This window comes from Rosa chinensis, chromosome 4 (genome assembly GCF_002994745.2).
Source record: "Rosa chinensis cultivar Old Blush chromosome 4, RchiOBHm-V2, whole genome shotgun sequence".
NCBI classification, from domain to species: domain Eukaryota; kingdom Viridiplantae; phylum Streptophyta; class Magnoliopsida; order Rosales; family Rosaceae; genus Rosa; species Rosa chinensis.
The window spans coordinates 25,059,940-25,080,452 of record NC_037091.1 but is presented as its reverse complement, the minus strand read 5'-3'; the positions used below and the strand labels follow the sequence as shown (position 1 = coordinate 25,080,452).

General features: G+C 38.1%; 2 long non-coding RNA genes and 1 pseudogene across 2 annotated transcripts; all 3 read right to left on the bottom strand.

Moving 5' to 3' along the window:
- Window positions 1-1,310: 1,310 nt before the first annotated feature.
- Window positions 1,311-3,044, bottom strand: LOC121052424. The gene is made up of 2 exons (XR_005809014.1): window positions 2,915-3,044; window positions 1,311-1,824 (listed from the first exon to the last, which is right to left on the bottom strand). It is a non-coding gene; the product is annotated as an uncharacterized LOC121052424 (long non-coding RNA).
- A 242-nt stretch (window positions 3,045-3,286) lies between these two features.
- On the bottom strand, window positions 3,287-9,348 carry LOC112200975 (annotated as a pseudogene).
- Window positions 9,349-11,444: 2,096 nt separating this feature from the next.
- Window positions 11,445-12,614, bottom strand: LOC121052545. The gene is made up of 3 exons (XR_005809404.1): window positions 12,424-12,614; window positions 12,058-12,115; window positions 11,445-11,572 (listed from the first exon to the last, which is right to left on the bottom strand). It is a non-coding gene; the product is annotated as an uncharacterized LOC121052545 (long non-coding RNA).
- Window positions 12,615-20,513: the final 7,899 nt, after the last annotated feature.

The following is a 20,513-nucleotide window of genomic DNA, read 5'->3' as shown; positions in this document are numbered from 1 at the left end:
TAGCAACTTTACGGTAGGAAGCCAATTTTGTGACTTTACCGTTATTAAGACTTTCGCTTGTAGTAAGCTTTGAGGAACATTTACTTATTATTTTGTTGTGGCAATTTAATTCGTAACTTGTGTAATATTTGACTCTGCGGAGCAAGTCTGTATTGACATAGTGGATTCAGGGCATCAGTATGTACTTGGTTTAAAAGGAAAAAGTTTTCTAGGTATTTTGTATTGATGGCTGAACCATCACGCATGTATAATTATGAGATTATATATTGATTTTTAAGTGTGTTTAAAAATCAGGACGTGACACACGTTATAAGAGAGATCGTACTGCTGCTAAGTTTCTGGAAGTTGCTCCGACTTGGACTAAAGTTATATCAACCACTGAATGAGTCTGATATTCACATGCAGGATTCATGAACCGTGACTATGGCACACAGAGACAGGACACAAACACAAATTTCTGTATCTTTGTTCGAAATTAGTCCAATCAAGCTGACTATGGGAAACGCCAATCACTCAGGTTTATATAGGACTACCTCAGGTTTACAAAAGATGACTATTTAAAGATTACACCAATCACTCGTCTAATTACAAATCAATCAAATGCTAATTATATTCTGTTAATCACCAATCAATCTTAATTGGCGTATATCACGCAACACTAATTTCTATTACATGAATAACCACATTAATATTTACATCACCACCAAATTATTTTCTTCATCTTATTCATTTGTATCAAATGAGGAAGGGGAACTTCATATTCACCTTTCCGAATAAATAGAAGCGAAAAGAAAAATGATTTTATGATGACCGAAAACAAAATGTAAAAATAAGAAGAGAATAGAACCTACATGGAAACAGCAGAGGGTGAAAACCAGGTAAATTATAAAGTAGTAGACACGTTATAAGTGAGATCGTACTACTGCTAAGTCTTTGGAAGTTTCTCCGACTTGGACTAAAGTTATATCAACCAATGAACAAGTCTGATATTCACATGCTGGATTCATGAACCGCGACTATGGCACACAATGGCGGGACACAAACACAAATTCCCGTATCTTTTCTTGTTCGAAATCAATCCAATCAAGCTGAGTAAGGGAAACAAACCAAAAGAGATTACAGACTTTGTTGAACACAAAAAAATCAAGATAAAGTAGTGGAAATTTTCATGATAAATTAAGTGGTCAGTATCAATTGACTCCCCTTTTCATTTTCTCCAAACTTAGACGACTCTCCATAGATGGAACAATTTTTCAGAAGGGAAAAACTGTCATAATCTGTGAACTTTGAAGTAGACATCACTGAAAGGAAAAATAAAAATTAACCTCAAAATTGTTTCATGAATGTGGCAGAAAATCCAAATAATTCAAGCTTATTATCAATAGTAACACAGATTATTATCAATAGTAAGGCAGAACACAATTTTTTACCAGATGAACCTCAAACTATTAACTGTACTAATTCTCAATTTTCTTTAGCACTGCTTTTACTGTACATTGTTTTGGCTTTTGAAAAACTTCCTTCAAAGAGTTGCAAAAGTTGAGGCTTTACATATAAAAATGTGTATTTTCTTCAACATAACTTCACAGCACCAGGAATTTTCTCTTCCGATATAGAAAGCACATTGGCCCCATAAATGAATCTATTGAGTGAGAGAACCACTGTCCTACTGCCACCTGCTGATGCAAAGAGGCACAAGAACCTATGTCAAGGCTTCAGCCATCAGCGAACAATGAGATAGCTGCTGGTCATAAAGGTCACAAAAATGCGGTACTTAGCATCATGGTACTTCTTCACCTTAGGGTCTTTGGATGGATGGATGACCTACCAAATTCGGGAGGGGGGGGGGAGGCATACTGAAAAGTGAGAAAAATAAGGGATAACATATTCCACTTCCAAAAGCATGACACAATCAGAGATCTGTAGTTCCTAATAGGTACTTGCATCAATGAAAGTAACACCTAAAGGTCACATATTTAATTGTCATTTTAGCACCCGCCAAAAACTATAAATCATATGACAAAATCATCATCATGTTCCTAGTGCCTTCTTGCATTCAAGAAACATACTTGCGACTCAAAAATCCAAGGTCATGCTACTTGCAACTCAAATTTGTCAGACTGAATATCAACTTATTGAAAACTTCTCCCAAATGGACCTATGATACACTCGACCTTTTCATTATCTACATCTCAATAACATTAAGAAAAATCCAAGTAAAAAGTGCAAAGGAATCTTCATAATAGAGCAACTGGAGTCCGTAGGAAAATCTTGAACAATCTGGTATGCAGCTTTGATATATATCATGTGTGCACATTGAGCATATGTCAGAGTCAAATGGACTATCACATATGCATCACTATAAATTGCTCTGATTATTTTGGGAGAAAAGGAATCCTCATTCACCATCGTTTACGGGAACAATGCTATAGATACACTAACATCACGATGTATGTAAGACAACAAGTTTTATTTTATTTTTATATATATATATATATATATATATATATATATGTATGTGTGTATGTATTTTGATACCCAGAAATTCTGCAAACCCGCTTCGCAGACCCAAGCTCAAATTGGGCCCTCCTGTCGAACACTACAATCTTTACGTGACAGCAACTCCAACAAATAGCAAGGTAGGTATTGACAGGGGCTTCAAATCCCATATCACATGGCGAGTAAACCATGGGCCTTTCCATTCCTAATAACCCGTCATTGGTATAACAAGTTTGGTAGTTTGAATAAGGTAAAGAGGAGAAACAGAACAGAAGAAACACAAGCATTACATGCATTCCTCCTCAAAGTGAGATGGAAGTTCTAGCTTGCAAACTAGTAAGAGGTTCCAATTTGTGTGCCAATAGAGTAAAAGAAAACAATTAGAAGTACTAAAGAAACGTTTGAAAAAACATACCTGCCCCGAAGCATTCAGGGCCTTCATGGCATCATGCATACTAAAATATTTCCTTGCAGCTACAGCACCAAGAATGGCAGCACCCAATAGCACAGGCTCACTCTCCCATGGAAGAATAATAGGGCAACCCAAACCAAGCACCCAATTGCATGTCTCAAGTTTATGCACATGTTTAAACAAAGGATTGAACTTGTGCTGGTGTACTTAAAAGGATAATACCCTTTGTTTAGTTTGCAACATCCACATCCACAGTGGATGTGCCAGCAGCGGGTTTATATATTTTTTTTTATCTTTTTGAAGAATAATCAGCGTATACAGCCAGTTCACTCACTGAATAGAAACATACTAATTTCAGAAACCAATAGCAAACCATTGTAATTAAAGGAAGATAGTCCAGCAATATGCTTAATGTAAAAGTTGAAGCATAAGAATAAACTTTGTTTTGATGTTTCATACAAACGGAGATAAAGAGAGGCAAATTAGAAAAGAGTAAGCAGATGAAAAACACATGATACAAACAAAGACCAAGAAACAGGGGCATTGATAAGTGTGTGTGTGTGTGTGTCACTGTAGAGAGAGAGACAGACAGACAGACAAACAGACCAATTATATCTGCGTGTTCTTGTATGAATAGTGGGTTCTTAACAAGGCCTCCACATGCTAGTATAGTGTCAATCTGCAAAACAAGAAACAGATACACACAAAAGGTTACATGGGATAGGTTTTGGTATAATGCAACGTTTCACGTGCTACAGAGTCGTCACCTAAAAGCCTCCACTCCCATAACATTTTAAAAAGTTCTGTATTTTCTTTCTCTAGTAAGTTTTGTATGGTTCTATTCTGTGATTACCTTTCAAAACCCTGTTATATTTTGTTGCCCACCAATCAGATATAACATTTGCTTAATGTTAACTTCGTGCATAGATACTGTTTTTCAAGAAACACTGAAAACCACAACGAGATTTTATCAGCACCATTGATGTCTATTGGCACATCACTAAGTATAGAGACTCATATTATGCACTGCCTTTCTTCAAGGAAGCTCTGTAAACATTTTGACCATTTCAGATACTCCTTTCATTATATACTCTAATAACTTTTTCATTGTAAACAATAACCCATAAATCATAGGCAGTAAGAAATTAGGTGGAATTGGGATGGTCATGTAAAAGAAGCGCACCGATAATTTTGGAGATAACAAATCCTATGGAGTTCAACTTATACTTCTATAAAAAAAAAGGGAAAATGGTCCGTATAATACCTGAACTTTGCCTCCTTATAAATTTTGGTACCTGACCTTAAAAAAATATCACTTCAGTACCTGAGGTTCTTTGCCCGACCGAGGATTGATACATATGGACGTTAGCTCCATTACGGAGCTTGCCAGCTGGCAAATTTACAGGGGGTACTTTCATCCATTCGTATATGAATTAATTTTTTTTTTCTCTAATCATTTTCTCTCTCTCTCTCTCTGTTCGTTCTCTGTTCTTCTCATCTTCTTGTTCACTTCTTTTGAGGGCATCGCAGCTACTTTGGAGGTGGTTGTAGAATGAAGCCATGCAATTGCACATGCTCCGAATCGAGTCCTCCATTTCTTTCTGACTCACACTCACTCCAAAGCCTCGATTCTTCTTCATTTTTGTTGAGAGCTTGGTTTTTGTTAGCAGCTCAAATTCTGGAATGGCGAGTCGGCCGTCTCTGTTGTCTCCACTGTCCTCTACTTCCAACTATGACCACTCCCCCACTCAACCCACCTCGACCTGACCCACCAAAAATGCGGGCCTCTCTTGCCCCGATCTTGGCCCTCCTTGCCCTCCTAATCTACCCCTCTCCTCCACTAGGCTCACCTCCCCACCACCGCCTCCACTTTTCTCTCTCTCCACAGAGCCTTCCTACCGACCCACCACCAAGTCCAACTCGAACGCCGCCGTCGCCCATGCCGGTGGAGGACATGGGACGCAATTCCATATTTTTGCAATGAATGTTTCTGTCCCAATTTTAATTCAATGCAAGCAATTCAACTATTTTTTCCTGCACATCAAAACCCAATTTTATGAGGCTATTGCGTGTTCAGTGTTTGCAGTGGTGGTTCTAGGTTGTTCATTCACTTGGGTTTTAGACTTCTGGGTTAATATCCAATTTGAGGCTCATCAGACCCATCAACCAACAACCGGCTCTCTTGGTCAGCAACCACCTCTCTGTCCTCCATGACTGACCCAACAATAAAGACTCGTTTTTTCTAGGCCGAGATGATCCGTTTCTTCGAGCCGGGTTTACTGAAGGTTTGGGTGCACAAGAAGAATGGAAGAGTGGGTTTGTGGGGTTGAAGATTTAAGGAGGATGTTTGTGGGGTTTGCGGGTTTAGCAAAGCAAAATGGCCATAAATATGATTGTGTGGTGGTTTCGCTGGGAGATAGATACCGGCGGGAATGGGAGAGAAGTTGCTCAAATAGGGACTTCACAGAAACATTGAAGGGATTGTTTTGGGGGGGGGGGAGAGATGGGTGCCCAGATCAGATTTGGATCCCATAAAAATGATTAGAGAGAAAAAAAATAAATTCATATATGAATGGACGAAAGTACCCCTGTAAATTTGCCAGCTGGCAAGCTCCGTAACGGAGCTAACGTCTATATGTACCAATCTTTGGTCGGGCAAAGAACCTCATGTACCGAAGTGATATTTTTTTAAGTTCAGGTACCAAAATTTATAAGGAGGCTTCAGTTCATGCATCGTTGTTTCCAATATCTTGTTCAGAAGTTCAAACACATAAATGCCTAAAAAGAGAAATCAACTTAAGTTAGATGAGTGAAAAGCATTCCCCCTGTGTAAATTAGTAAAACGATTAGCATGTACTAGGTTGAGCAATGGATCTCACGTTGAGAAGCAGCATGATTGGCAAGGTGAGGAGAAGCAACATGGTTTTCAATTATGTAATCCAATAATGCACCCGTAGCACTCTGACCACCTTCTGTGAGCCATTGTTCAGGTACCACAGCTGAAAATTTTTAAATGAAAAGTGTATTAGGTGTTTGTGGCATTAACAATGTTATGACTACTGAACAACTCTTCGTTTGGGAAGTTAAAACAGTGGCCACAGAAATAGATGTATAAATTCACATACCTGACCAATACAGACCCCAGACACCTGGAATGAAAAGCTTCTTCTGTGATACAATCAGATGGCAAGTAGAAGTTCCACAGACTAACATCATACGATGGCATAGAGCTTCAATATCAGACTCTGAACATATAACAGGTTAACGAAAGAATATGTCACCTTTAAGCTAAGCAACTTAATTAGAATAAATAAAAAAGCAAAATGGATAAGCCTTGGCAACCTTTAGGCTGAGAATCTGATGAAGGCACACTTTCCAATACCCCCACACCACCGGCTTGAGCATCAATTGGCGAAGTCCCAACAGGAATCCCTGCTACAAGACCTAGTTCCTGCAAATTCAAATTACTACAATAAGAGACTAACACAGGAAAGAAGTTCAAAATATCATTTTTAATCACCCTCCAAAGCCCACCAAAGAATGATGTGCTCGATTCTTGCAACTAAACAAATGTATATGCTCAGTTAATGGACCTCAAGGGAGTGCCACTTGAAATCAATGAGAAATCTTCAGTACAGAATATCTTGCTTTCGCAGCAGTAGATGTGAGACCGGAACCCAGAGGATGGCCAGGGAAAGCTACAATTCGTCCTGTTTTTATCTCAAGTTATTAAAAGGAGCCAGAAGTCCCAAATGGTAACAGAAAAGAATGTAAGCATTTGGCACAATAACCAAGATAGACATAAAAAGTCATAAATGCACTCAAATTGACTACCTTCACTGTTTCCAGATAAAGGCTTGGTTGAGGTTCGTTTTAACTGTATTTGCATAAAATTTAATATAAGAAACTGACAAATAATAAGTGCCTGACCTCAATGCTAAATGGCAGAAGAATTCACAGAAAGTTATATCGATCAGCTTACAAAACGCCACTTTTTCATCAAAAAAGACTCAAGTCAATTGTGTTGGAGTATTTTGTATAATACATTGTTGCAAAACAAGTGACAATATTCATATAAATCAAGTTATAGCAGGGGGCTTCACTCTTCTACAATAAACAATCCTATTCCCTCGCAGTCCTAAAGGTTCATCTCCCATTGACAAAAAAAGAGTAGGAACAATAATCTATTTTGGCTCGAAACCAATAACTTCACAGAGTATCTGTGCTAAAGAAATTATTTGTAAACAGGCGCCACTGAACCAAATATATATAACCAAACTGTGATCCTTGTCATACTAAGACCATCCCTTTGTACGTTTCAATATTCTCTAATTACTTTAAGTACAAAAACATGATTTAATACTTCTAAGCTATCAGCCTGTTAACCTTGGAGTATATGCAACAGATCATTATTTAAGCAGAAAATGCATGAGAAGCAATCTTTTAGTAGTTGCAGTTATCTGAAAGGAATAAGTACAAGGAGTCCAGTATTGAAGTTTGCAGCTTATATGAAGGATAAAGAAAGAAAATGCTAACTTTATGGCTTCAAATAGGACGTCTCTCTCACAACAAGAAATCTATAGAGCACTAGTCACAAAAAAATAAAATGGCAAAAAAGCAAGGTCTTTAACATCTTGTAATTCTTGTTAAATTATCCATCATCAGCAAATAACAGAACTGTTTAGTGAAAATCATGAGAAAAATTACAGGATTCTATTGTCACTGGTCAAGACTCATAGACATCCAAAAAAAAAAAACAATTAAGACACATAGAAAAACTTCGAATTCAAAAATTTACCTATCTTAGCATGATGCCCTTCTACAAGATCACCTAATCCAATCTCCTCCCAGAAATCATCACCCCATCCACAAGCTTCCATGTCTCGAGAATCTTTCTCATTGTTTTGCTGCATATGTGGATGACCAAGATATGTCCATTTGCAAACTGTTGTACAGAGACTACGTGTATCATCTCCTGTGGCCCTAAAGATATGCAAAAGCTAAGAGTAAATAATAAATTGAAGTTTGAGGGGTCTTGTACAGCCTGGATTTTTTGTTACGTTTATGAAATGATTTTCTGCAGATTCACGTACCTGTATGATAACCAATCACTCAAGTCCATCCACCTGAAGACCATTGACCAAGATTCTGGCAGATTTTCTTTCACCCATAAAAGCTGCAAAAGACGGTCTCTATCTTTTAATAAATGGGAAGAAAAAAAACCATAGGAAAAGAGAAAACAATATATGAATTCAAGTACAAAAGAACAATAAAAAAACAAAAAAAAAATGAGCATGTTGACTAGGTACATCTACGGCAATTTTTGATGCACAAATGTAGATGCATAAAATAGAAAACCACACCATGACCAGACTAGCTGTAGAAGTACCTTTGGAGGCTGCATCTCAGGGGAAAGAGCTCCACCACAGTACTGCAGGACGGGTGAGTTGCGTGAATTGATCCTTTCAGCTTGTTCTACAGCTCTATGGTCCATCCATACTATTATGCTTCTTCTTGAATCACCACTCCAGGAAACCGTAATAGGAGAGCCATCAGCATCCACTGCAACTGCAGAGAGAAAACATTTTACGCTGATTAATGACTGTACATAATTTTCAGCCTTCCCATTGTACTCCAAGCAGCTATGATAACCAATTTTCTTTCTAACACAAAAGTACAGTGACACATAAACAGGAAGCCACAAACCTAGTGAACAAGTAGCCGCAAATCCCAGACCCTTCACTTCATCCCCGGAAACTTCTGCAAGGGAGCATGCTGCTTTTACAGCAGCACTTATTGCATGTCAGATATCCGTCGAAGATTGCTATTTCAAGACAAACAGACAAACAAACAAGCAGTAAACACAACGCTACATTTCGAAACCACATTCACTTTTCCAAAACACATAATATCCTCCACATTCATTTCAAATTACCACCATAAGTATCCATGTAAATTATAATACAGCCTCTACTACAAGTACTAATGAAATTCACTTGTTTCTAAGCATTACCTCAACGCAATCACCGTCCTTCCAAACCTGAATCGGACTGCTAGACGAACCTAGAAGCTTCCCATTCTCATCAAACACACCTATCACAATTAGACTACAGAATTTCAAAACTCCAATAATTTCGATAAAATTACGGTTTTGACATAAGAGAGAAACGATGTGAGGGTACCTGCGCGACGGCGGAGGTCATTTCGAGAAAGATAGAGGAGTATGAGGAATAAGCGTTTGAGGGGGAGGAGCGTTGTGATGGATGGTGTTGTGGGCGGAAGGAGTGGCGTTGAATCGGAACGAGTCCATTTACCAGACATTTCGTTTCTTTGTTTTCTTCTTCTCTTTCGAGGATTTGGATTTTGATCTTCAAATTTTCACACGTAGCTTTTCTATCATTTTTACACTCATCTAGAGTAGCAAGAATGGAAGATGAAATTGTATGAATTATCATCTTTAAGACTACGTAACATATATAGAGATGGACTCATCCATTTTGTGCCACACTATAGCTTTTGAGACCATGCCTAATAATGAAAATTCTTCTTCTTTTTTTTTTTTTTGAGAGAAAGGAGGTCAGAACTTTATTAAACTTTTGAAAATTACATGGAAATAGATTCAACTGCTAAAGCAGCTAACAGGAAAGAAGGAGAAGAAAAATAAAAAAGGATTAATTTCAGTTTATCCTCCTGAGGTTTCGGGGTGTCATCATTTCACCCCCTCTACTTTCAATTTTGAATTTTTACCCCCTAAACTTTCCAATTTCTACTATTCTGTCCAAATTGGACGTTAAGTTTGACCCTTGAGGGCTAAAATGGTCATTTCAACATAAAAAAATAAAAAATAAATTTTTTTTTTTCTGTTTCTTCGTTTTTTATTTTTTATTTTAATTTTTTTTGTCTTCAACCTATACACCAAGTTATAATAGGTTTATAAAAACAAAAAAATACTCTAGGTGGTTGAAAGCCACTCGCTGGTCTACGATATTTGTGATATATCTCCGATAAAATGAAGAATTTTAGGATATATCCCCAATAAAGTGAAGAAATATTTGTAAAAAATAATTTTACACTTTATCTGTAAATAAATATCTGTATATCCCTAATAAAGTGAAGAAATATCTATGTGTAAAAGTAAAATGATATTGGAATTGGTCTACTCATTTCATTCATAACCCCTTTATATAGGGATAGGATTACAACGGAAATATCAATTACATTGATGATACTAAATGCTGATTGAGCTGTGATTTGTAATTGCTTGATTCCCTCTTCGTCTATTTCTTTGACGAAGGCACATAATGTGCTTTTCCTTTAACACTCCCCCTTGTGCCAAGTCAAAGATGAAATGGTGCATGAGTTGTTGCCTCACTAAAAACCTTGCCAAGTGACAATAAAAACCCTGTGGGACAAAAATAAAACTTGGTCGAAGGAAAAGAGCACAACGCACCTTCTACATTTGAGAATGACATGTGTGTGTTAGACTCCCCCTGACGTCTACACCTCCCCCTGATCATTACATTAATCAAGTGAGCTTGGAAAGTCTTCGCATCCCTATGCCTTTCACATGTTTCTCAAATGTGTCCTTAGGCAGTGATTTGGTGAACAAATCTGTCACATTCTCCTCAGACCTTACTTGATTCACTTGAATCTTGAGAAGGGTCTGTTGTTGCTGATTGTAGAACAACTTTGGCGATATGTGTTTTGTGTTATCACCCTTAATACAACCTAGCTTCATCTGTTCGATGCAAGCTGCATTGTGTTCATAAATGCAAGTAGGCTCTTCAGTGGTAGAACTCAAACCACTAATCCCTCGAATATGTGCAATGATAGTTCTTAACACTACACCAATTTTTCAATCAGACGACAGTTTTTCACTGTCGTCTGATTATAGGCATTGCTGTTGTCTATCTCAATGTCGTCTGATACATAATCAGACAATACCAAAAAACTGTCGTCTGATAAAGTTTAGTACAACAGCAACTACTATGATGTCTGTTGTCTGAATACCACGAAGAACAACAGCAGCTTATATACTTACTGTTGTCTAATAAAGTTTAGTACAACAGCAGCTACTATCATGTCTGTTGTCTGAATACCACGAAGAACAACAGCAGCTTATATACTTACTGTTGTCTGAAGGCTGTGGCAGACAACAGGGGCTTATATGCTTGCTGTTGTCTGAAGGCTTGATCAGACAATATGTACTTGCAAATCCCATTGTCTATCTATTATTGATACTATAGATTTCTAAAAAAAACCATTGTCTGTTGTTTTGCTGGACAATGGCTTTCTCGTTCTTTTAGTCCTTAAAGTATTATAGTTAGATGATTCATACAACAGTTTTTGTTAGGCATTTTATGATGATCAATTATTGGACAATAGTTTTTAGCTGGAATAGAATGGTCCGAGAGACATTCAAAAGACCTACATTCTGCATATATGGGATCCAAATGACAACCCAAAACACATTTATTTATGTAAAGATTCGATACATTCATCCATATATCCAACAAAGTCATTCTATCCCAACATTAACCCCCACGATACTAGCTTGTCCATAAATGTGATGCACATTAACCTTGCCTAAACCTCACAAATATGTGAAAACAATGCACCGGCAGCTTTAAGTACATCTTTTTGTTTACCCTCAGTAAGAACCTGCATATAATAATGTAGAGATGAGTGAATACATTATATATTAGTATTATATATCTTAAAAAGCTGTAAAGAGATTGTAGAAATATTAGAGATAAAGGCGTTCAATTAATCAAATGCAAATTACAGTTCTTACAAGAATTTACTCCGTTGTACCTGCTAAGATAGTCCTATTTACAACATCAACTAGCAAAGCATAAGTTTATGGAATTTAAATCTTCTTATGTACACTTTTAAATCTTCTTACTACTTTATAGTTCATTGTTTCTATATAGAGCACAGTATTTAACCGGACCAATCATACAAATGTGAAATGCCACAGACCAACAATGGTAGAACAGAACATACCAACAAATGTAAACCTACAGCTATTAAACACGTACATATACAAATAGATAAACTGACCAGCCAAAAAGAGAGCATTTTAAGAAGCAAAAATTTCAAAGTCAATATTTAGGAAGGTCAAGATCAGTAGGCAATCATAGTACCTGATCACATAAAATAACTGTGCCAGGACCAAAACCCTCGTTTTTGAACTCATGGCCTCTGTAGACGTCAAAATCAATCGTATATGTTAGTGTAAACGCAAGAAATCTAAGCAAATCATGATAAAATCCTTGGCGATCAACCCATATCAGAAACAGTCAAAACTTGGTAATCCAACTATACTAAGCAATAGAAAACAAATCAAAAAATGAAATCTGAACCCAAAAACAACACAAGATAACGACAGACATAAAACCCAGAACAAGAACAATCATATAGAAATGACACCCAACAAAGAGCACACAAGCAATCATAAGATTAGCCCAAATTTAGAGGTTAACAAACTATAAAGCATAAATCTTTAATACCCAGAAAGCGATTTCTGTTTGGAACCGAATCCGATCAAGAACCCAGAACAGCAACAGGTCGAGAATTCAAGAATCAATAATGGGTATTGAGAAGAATAGGAGACCAAAGCATCTGAAACAAGAACTAGCTTTTTCTCCTCTGTCGGCACATTAAAAGTAAATTTAGGTAGGCAAGCACCAAATTGAGGTGATAATATAAGAGAGAAACTAACAACAAACACAGAAATTACAAAAATCCCCAAGCCTTCAAAAATAACTATGAAATTATCATGCTGAGGCTTACAGTGAGACGTTGGAGTTTGCTAGTTCGACGAACCAATGAGTGTGAAAGATAAGTATAAGAGTAATATTCTGTAAAGAATTTTTCAACGGTTTCACTGCAGCTGCACGAACCAATACTGTGAACTGATTAGGCTGAGGTTTGGATGAATAGAAGTGAGCAATTCTTCTTGATGAGATATAACTGTACTCCTGCATAGTGATTAAGTTGAATACTGTTGATTCTATTGTTCTAAATGAACCACCAAAATCTGATGAAACAAAGCCATAGAAAAGAAACAAAATATAACTTACATTGTAAAGAAGATAGCAGACGACTGCACTGAAAATATATGCTGCACAAAAATGAACCCATAACCTCTGCACAAAAATGAACCCATAACCTTTGAAACCAAAATTAACAGTCAGGGTCTCCTCATAATAGGTTTTACCATATGCCTACCATAAATATGATAAACATAAATGAACTTGGAAATATCTGGCCACAACTCCATTAAGAGGAACACGCTGAAGTAAAGATTAAACTAATCTGCAAGCAGGTAATTCAATATCCTCCGAGTCTATGAATGTTCAGACACAATAGGTAAGTGAAAACTCTAAGTCAGGTGCCAAACACGGAGGAACAGATCCTATTTATATTAGCTATCATAATCTGCCAGGGGGAATTAGAATATTCCCCACAGACCTAAACCCAAATCTCAACCTAAGATCAAGCTGCCCTCACCACTCATTAATCAACCAACTCTAACTTAACCGAAGGACACACCGACTTATACGGCTTATAAATGCCATAAATTTGATAAAATTGAAAGCAATAGAATGGAAACTGGGAAACAACGTGTGGAAATATGATAGATGTTATAAATGACCCTCAACCCAGTGTAGCTAATGCAACTATCAAAAACTACAACACCTAGTGTTTAACATTACAATTTCATCTCAGTATTTCCCACAATTTTCAACCACCCTCCCATAAGAACCACATACATACCAGTTTGAGCCATCATCCACATTCGAAATACTAAACGTGTCCAAAGACTTGTTGGGCAAATCCGAAAAATCCACCTCCAGCTGGGTCCCCAGAAAATTTATTGGCAGAAGAACAAAAACCCCAATAATCCCACCAAACCCAAACACCTTCAAACTGCACAAACAAAAAAACCCAACTTCAAAAATCAAACTCAAATCCAATATACCCTTTAACACTACTAGTCCATCCATCACTAACCTGAAGATGAAAATGCGCATAAACACCACGGCATCCAAACTGGCAAAATAGTTTGGAGAGAAAACTAACCAGTTGAAATTCACAGATTTAGTTTGAGGGCAAAGTCCAGAAAATGATCCTAATCTCAAAACTAAAACCAAAATTGCAGAAATAGCTTCCTTTCAAATTTTATCTTTTTCAATACTAAATGTTTAAAGTTCAAACAATTTTGACATCTTCTTTCATGTTACCAAAGATATACCCAAATTAAACTCACAACTCTTCGAAAACCCAGCAACCTCTTCGAAGACAAACCCAAATTTTCCCCAAGCCTTTAGAAATTTCATTCTTTCTTTAATATATCAAATGGGTTTATCAAAAGCTAAGCATATAACTAAAAAATATGCAAAATTTGAATGACAGCAACCAAAGTTTCAATCTTTCTTCTAAAGTTTATCAAAAGCTTCAGACTTTAATCACACAAATGGCTATTCAGCAATACCCAGAGAGTAAAATCAAACAAAGTTGAGTACCTAAAGTTCAGAGGGAGCAGGGTGAATGAGTCCGAGCAGATCGAGCTTGGGCAACCCAAAAAAAAAAACACATCCAACACTTCGCACTTCAAGCCTATTTGCCTGAAATCTCTTAACAACCTACTGGGACATGATATCGAACAGGATTTCAGGATTCACACTAATTTTTCTTCTCTTTTCTCATGGTTTCCCCATCATCCATACAATCCCTGACGAACTCCGGCGGGTTCCAGACCATGAAGCTGTTGTTGATGAAGGTTAAGTTTGAGAGGATCTGCCTTCAAACTGCTTAGTAGAGACGGGTTCGTGGTCTGAGAGCGGACTGAGGGCGGGACTGAGAGCGGGACTGAGGGATGAGAGTGAGAGAGAGTGATTTTCAGCTGGAGGCGGACTGGGTGTTTTGCTCGATGGAATGGGGGCGGGGCTGATCGAGAGAGACGGGTTCGTGGTCTGAGAGCGGGCTGAGGACGGGGCTGAGAGCGAGCTGAGGACGGGGCTGAGAGAGACGGGTTCGTGGTCTGAGAGCGGGCTGAGGGCGGGGCTGAGGGCTGGGCTGAGAGCGGGACTGAGGGATGAGAGTGAGAGAGAGTGATTTTCAGCTGGAGGCGGACTGGGTGTTTTGCTCGATGGAATGGAGAGGGAACGAGTTGAAAGAGTTTAAGTGTTAAAAGTATAAGTCAAACCCTAACTAAAGTCAGCTATTCATTGTATCCAAAAAAAAAATTTAAAACTCAGACGACATCAAATAAAGTGCATTGTCTGAAACTCATGTAACAACAGACAAATTAAAAACCATTGTCTGAACCACTTAAATCAAACAACATCTTTCAGTAGCCATTGACTTACAAGATATCAGACAACAGACACCTAATAACAGTTGTGTGACTGAAAATAATCAGACAACAGCAAAAATCAACCATTGTATAAATGAACCTTGGACAACATCACATAATAACTGTTGTCTGAATTAATTCATTCAGACAACATCAAAAAAATAAACCATTGTCTGAAATGCTATTGCACAAGAACCAAGAAAAAACTGTTGTCTAATTCGAAAACTCAGACGACACAATATTTCTTGCTGTCGTCTGATTAAATCAGACGACAGTTAAAATGTTTGCTGTCGTCTGATATGTGTTGTCTGATTCCAAAATTGGTGTAGTGTAACCATACACACTCACGAACCGCCTCATGTACAACAATGATCTCTGAGTGGTTCGAGGAGGTAGCCACAAGGGTTTGCTTGGTCGATCTCCAAGATATCGCCGTGTTCCCATAGGTAAATGCATAACCAGTTTGGGAACGACCTTTATGTGGGTCAGAGAGATACCCAGCATCAGCAAAACCAACCAAAACATCATTTGGCGTTTCGGTGTAGTGAGTGGCATTTTCGCCATCAATATTTTCTTCAGGGATTGCAGTTCCATTTGCGGTCCCTCTTGTCTCTTTGTAGGGAAAGTACAGTCTCAAGTCAATGGTTCCTTTTAGGAATCGAAGATGTTCTTGATACCATTCCAGTGACGCTGCGTTGGCGCTAAGCTAAATCTAGCTAACAAGTTCACTGAGAATGCAATGTCTGGTCAAGTAAATTGGGCTAAGTACAATAATGCGCCTATTGCACTTAGATAGGGAATTTCAGCTCCCAACACTTGTTTGTCATCTTCCTTTGGACGAAATGGATCTTTCCTTGCATCCAAACTTCGACCGATCATGGGAGTGCTAGCAGGATGTGCTTTGTCCATGTTATATCGCCTGACTTTTGGACATATGCAGACTGGTGGATTAATATTCCACAAACTCGGTGTTCTAGTTCAAGGCCTAGATAGAATCGAGTTTTCCCAAGATCCTTCATCTCAAATTCGGATTCCAAGTAGCTCGCGGTTTCTCTTATTTTATCAAGAGTACCAGTTATGTTCATATCATCGACATATACTACTACAATTGCAAATCCGGAACTTGTTTTCTTTATGAATACGCAGGGGCATAATTCATCGTTCTTATATCCCTTCCCAATCAAGTAGTCACTTAGACGGGTATACCACATCCGCCTGGATTGTTTTAAATCGTAAAGTGAGCGTTTCAACCTAGTTGCAAACGCACTCCGTGGTTTAGAGTCACTTGGCTTGGGTAATGTAAGGCCATCAGGCACTTTCTTATATATCTCTGAATCTAGATCCCCATGGAGATATGCGGTAACCACATCTATGAGCTGCATTTCCAGTCCTTTGGAAACTACTAAGCTAACTAAGTAGCGGAACGTTATAACGTCCATTTTTGGGAGAGAATGTCTCCTCGTAGTCAATTCCAGGGCGTTGTGAGAAACCTTGCGCCACAAGGCGAGCCTTGTACCTTAGGACTTCATTCTTCTCATTACGCTTTCTGACAAAAGTCCATTTATGTCCTACAGGCTTTACACTTGGTGGGGTTAGCACTACCGGACCAAATACCTGTCTCTTTGTCAGAGAATCTAATTCTACCTGGATTGATTCATTCCATTTAGGCCAATCTGCTTTTTGTTGACATTTTTCAACAGAGCGTGGTTCGATATCATCGTGCTCTATGATTCCTTGAGCAACAGTATATATCATCAATGTGTATGGAAGATCTTTCTATCAACTCATACGCACTCTCGTAATCCTTTGAGATTTCTTTGTTCTCTGGAATCATTTCAAACATCGGAGCGTCCTCCAGTATTGATTCATGGACATAACTATAATCAGAGATAATCTCATGAGAGGGATTCTATACATTGATGATTGGTTTGTGCCTTACTCACCCTCTTCTTCCTTGGGTGAGTGTCAATCGAACCAAGTGACCTCCCCCTCTTCCTTGGGGAGCCACGGCCTCAACCACACCTCCACTAAGTGCGGTTGCAGTGCCTCTATCTGCCACACCGTGCCCCTTGTTGGGGACTTCTAACCTTGCAGGCACATTTGCAGCTGGTATATGTGATCTCGTCACTTTTGCGATATCAGTAAACGTATCAGGCATCGAATCTGCTACGTTCTGAAGATCGATTATTCTTTTCACTTCACTTTCACTTTGTGAAGTGCGGGGATCAAAATGAGACAGAGTGGGGACAAACCACGACAATTCCTGTCGTTCCCTTGGAAAATCCTTTTTCCTATCTCTCCCTAACACGGGAAGACTGTCTCATCAAAGTGACAATCCGCAAATCTAGCGGTAGAGAGATCGCCTGTCAAGGGTTCCAAATAGCGGATAATTGTTGGGGATTCGTATCTAACATAAGTACTTAATCGTCTCTGAGGACCCAGTGTAGTGCGCTGTGGGGGCGCAATAGGCACATATATTGCGCAACCAGATATGCGTAAGTGTGAAATGTCAGGCTCATATCCAGTTACCAACTGGTACGCAGAAAATGGTTGGCTAGCAGTGGGTCTGAAATGAATAAGTAAAGCTGCGTGCAATATTGCATAACCCCATGCAGATATAGGCAGGTTGGTGCGCATAACCAATGCCCTAGCCACCATCTGTAGTCTTTTGATGGTGGCTTATGCGAGACCATTTTGTGTATGCACATGGGGTACAGGATGCTCTACATCGATCCAAATAGATATGCAATAATCATCAAATGCTTTTGATGTAAACTCTCCAGCATTATCAAGCCTTATAAACTTGATAGGGTGATCAGGGTGGTGAGTCCTTAAACGTATAATTTGTGCTAGGAGTATTGCAGCATTTCTTGTGGACAATAAAACGACATGTGACCAGATTGTCGAAGCATCCACTAGAACCATAAAGTACTTGAATGGTCCGCATTCTGGATGGATAGGTCCACAGACATCTCTTTGTATCCTTTGTAAGAATGGAATGTTTTGTTTTGTATCTTTAGCATAGGAAGGTCTCGATCCTGTTTTTGCTAAAAAGCAGGCTTTGCAAAATGAGTGATGTGCCTTTGAAATAGTCAATGAGGCATAATGGGAGGGAGGTAGTGCTTCTGGTACTTCAGAAAGCAATGACTGCATTTGAGCAATCCTAGAACCGACACCTTGTAATGTGGCGGATTTTTCTCCCATTTTTCACTCGAAAGAAGGGATGTCCATGTGAGTTCTTGAAAAATACGGATCATCATGTCACTACCTCGGTGCCATAGGCGGTCATGTAAAAACCTGTATGAGTCAGTGTCCCACATTTCATTGTTAGTGACAGTATAGGATTCAATGATCCGAATCCTAGTGAGGTATAGTCCACTAAATTGACTCATAAGTTTCTCTAAGATGTGTTTCCTTCCACAGTCATTAGATGTAATATCAAGGTATTCAGTTCCATTCTCACGGTGTGTTTTTACATGATAACCGTTGGCACAAATTGCTTTGAAACATTAACAAGGTTCGATTAGCTCTTGGTGCATACATAGCGTTTTTGACTTTAAATATATCTCAGATTCTTTAGAGTAATTTTAGTAGAATGATAATCTTTTCATTCTAATAATAATTTTTTCTCTAGATGTATTGCTTTACATCTTTATATTGCAATTTCGAACCATGTAAATATGTGTATAGAAAATAAATTTGAATAAATTCAGTGCTTCAGAATAAAATTCAAAATTTATTAATAAGTCAACGATAAGCAAATCAAGGTCTTTGTTCAGAAATCTAATTCATCAAACCATTCTTTAAGACTAAATAATAGTCTAATTAAAAATGAGGCATTATGCCTTCACAACTATCTTTGGAAAATAAAATGAATAAAGCAAATCAGTCAAGATTGAGAGCATCCATTGACTTAGCAAGTTCCTCTTTGCCATTGAAGTCTGCAATTGTAAGGTTGACGTTTAGGTCATGACCTTCTTCTTCCATGTAGTGAGTCTCTTGTTCTTTAGACTCTCTATACCTCTTGTAATTGACTGCTACTCTGTTGTTTGCTTGGCAGTTCTTGTACCAATGCCCAATGAATCCACACATATAGCACGGTTCATTGTCAACTCTTTCTTTTTGCATCTTGTTTCCATGATCCCCATGTCCCTTTCCACGTGGTGCATGGTTGCCACGTGTGTAGGGATCAGCACGTCTAAACCCCCTTGCATTGGAGTTATTTCCACCTTTCATTTTTCCATAATTAGCCTCGGGAATTTTCTTTGTCCCAGTGGGCCTGGCATTGTTATTCAAGAGAATCTTATTTTGTCTCTCAGCCACTTGCAGTAGGCTTATCAACTTATTGAAGGTTGTGATTCTTTTGTTGTCATAATCCAACTGATACTGGTTCGCTAGTATAAAAGCTGAATTAGGAAAGGTGGTAAGAGTCTTGTAGATCATATCATCTTCTGTGATTTCCCTTCCACAAAAATTGAGACGTGCTTTTAAGCGCAACATGTCCTTGTTGAAGTCATTGACCTTTTTATAGTCAAGTAAGCGGATTCCATTCCACTGAATAGCTAGTTCTGGGAGTAAAGTGTCATGAATGTTCCCAAAACGTCCTTTAAGGGCATCCCACAATTCTTTGGGTGTCTTCAACTGAAGGTACTCCCAGCGTAGGCTAGGATCAATATGTCGCGTCAGAAACATTAAGGCATCTGCTTTCACCTTATTAGATAGTTCATCATCTTTGGGGTCAGTAATGATGGCAGTGTAGTTTTTTGCCACAAAGGCAGTTTCCATATCGGAAACCCAACGATGGTACTCAAGTCCTTCTGAGTCCAAGATGTCAAACTTAGGTCGAGTTGGATCAGCCATCTACATAAAACAAGAGAGAATATATAAATTACGCAATCATAAAGACATCCACGTAAATTATTTTCCAAACATATGAATTAGATTTCAAGATCAAGATTCGTAATGGTCACATTTTTTTCGATGCTATGTGAAAATACTTTATCACAGTAAGTGTGTGTATAATGCGCATGAATTTTCATTATCATGGCCAAACGATATTGATATGTTGCATTAAAAATAATCATAGCACATTTAAATATAGCATATATAAAAAAAATAAACTACAAGGCATGCTCAAATTTCACAAATATACAACAAATTATATACTACACATAATAATAGCAATAATATAGCATGCGTAAAATAAAATATAAACAATAGCATAATTAAAGGCATGCT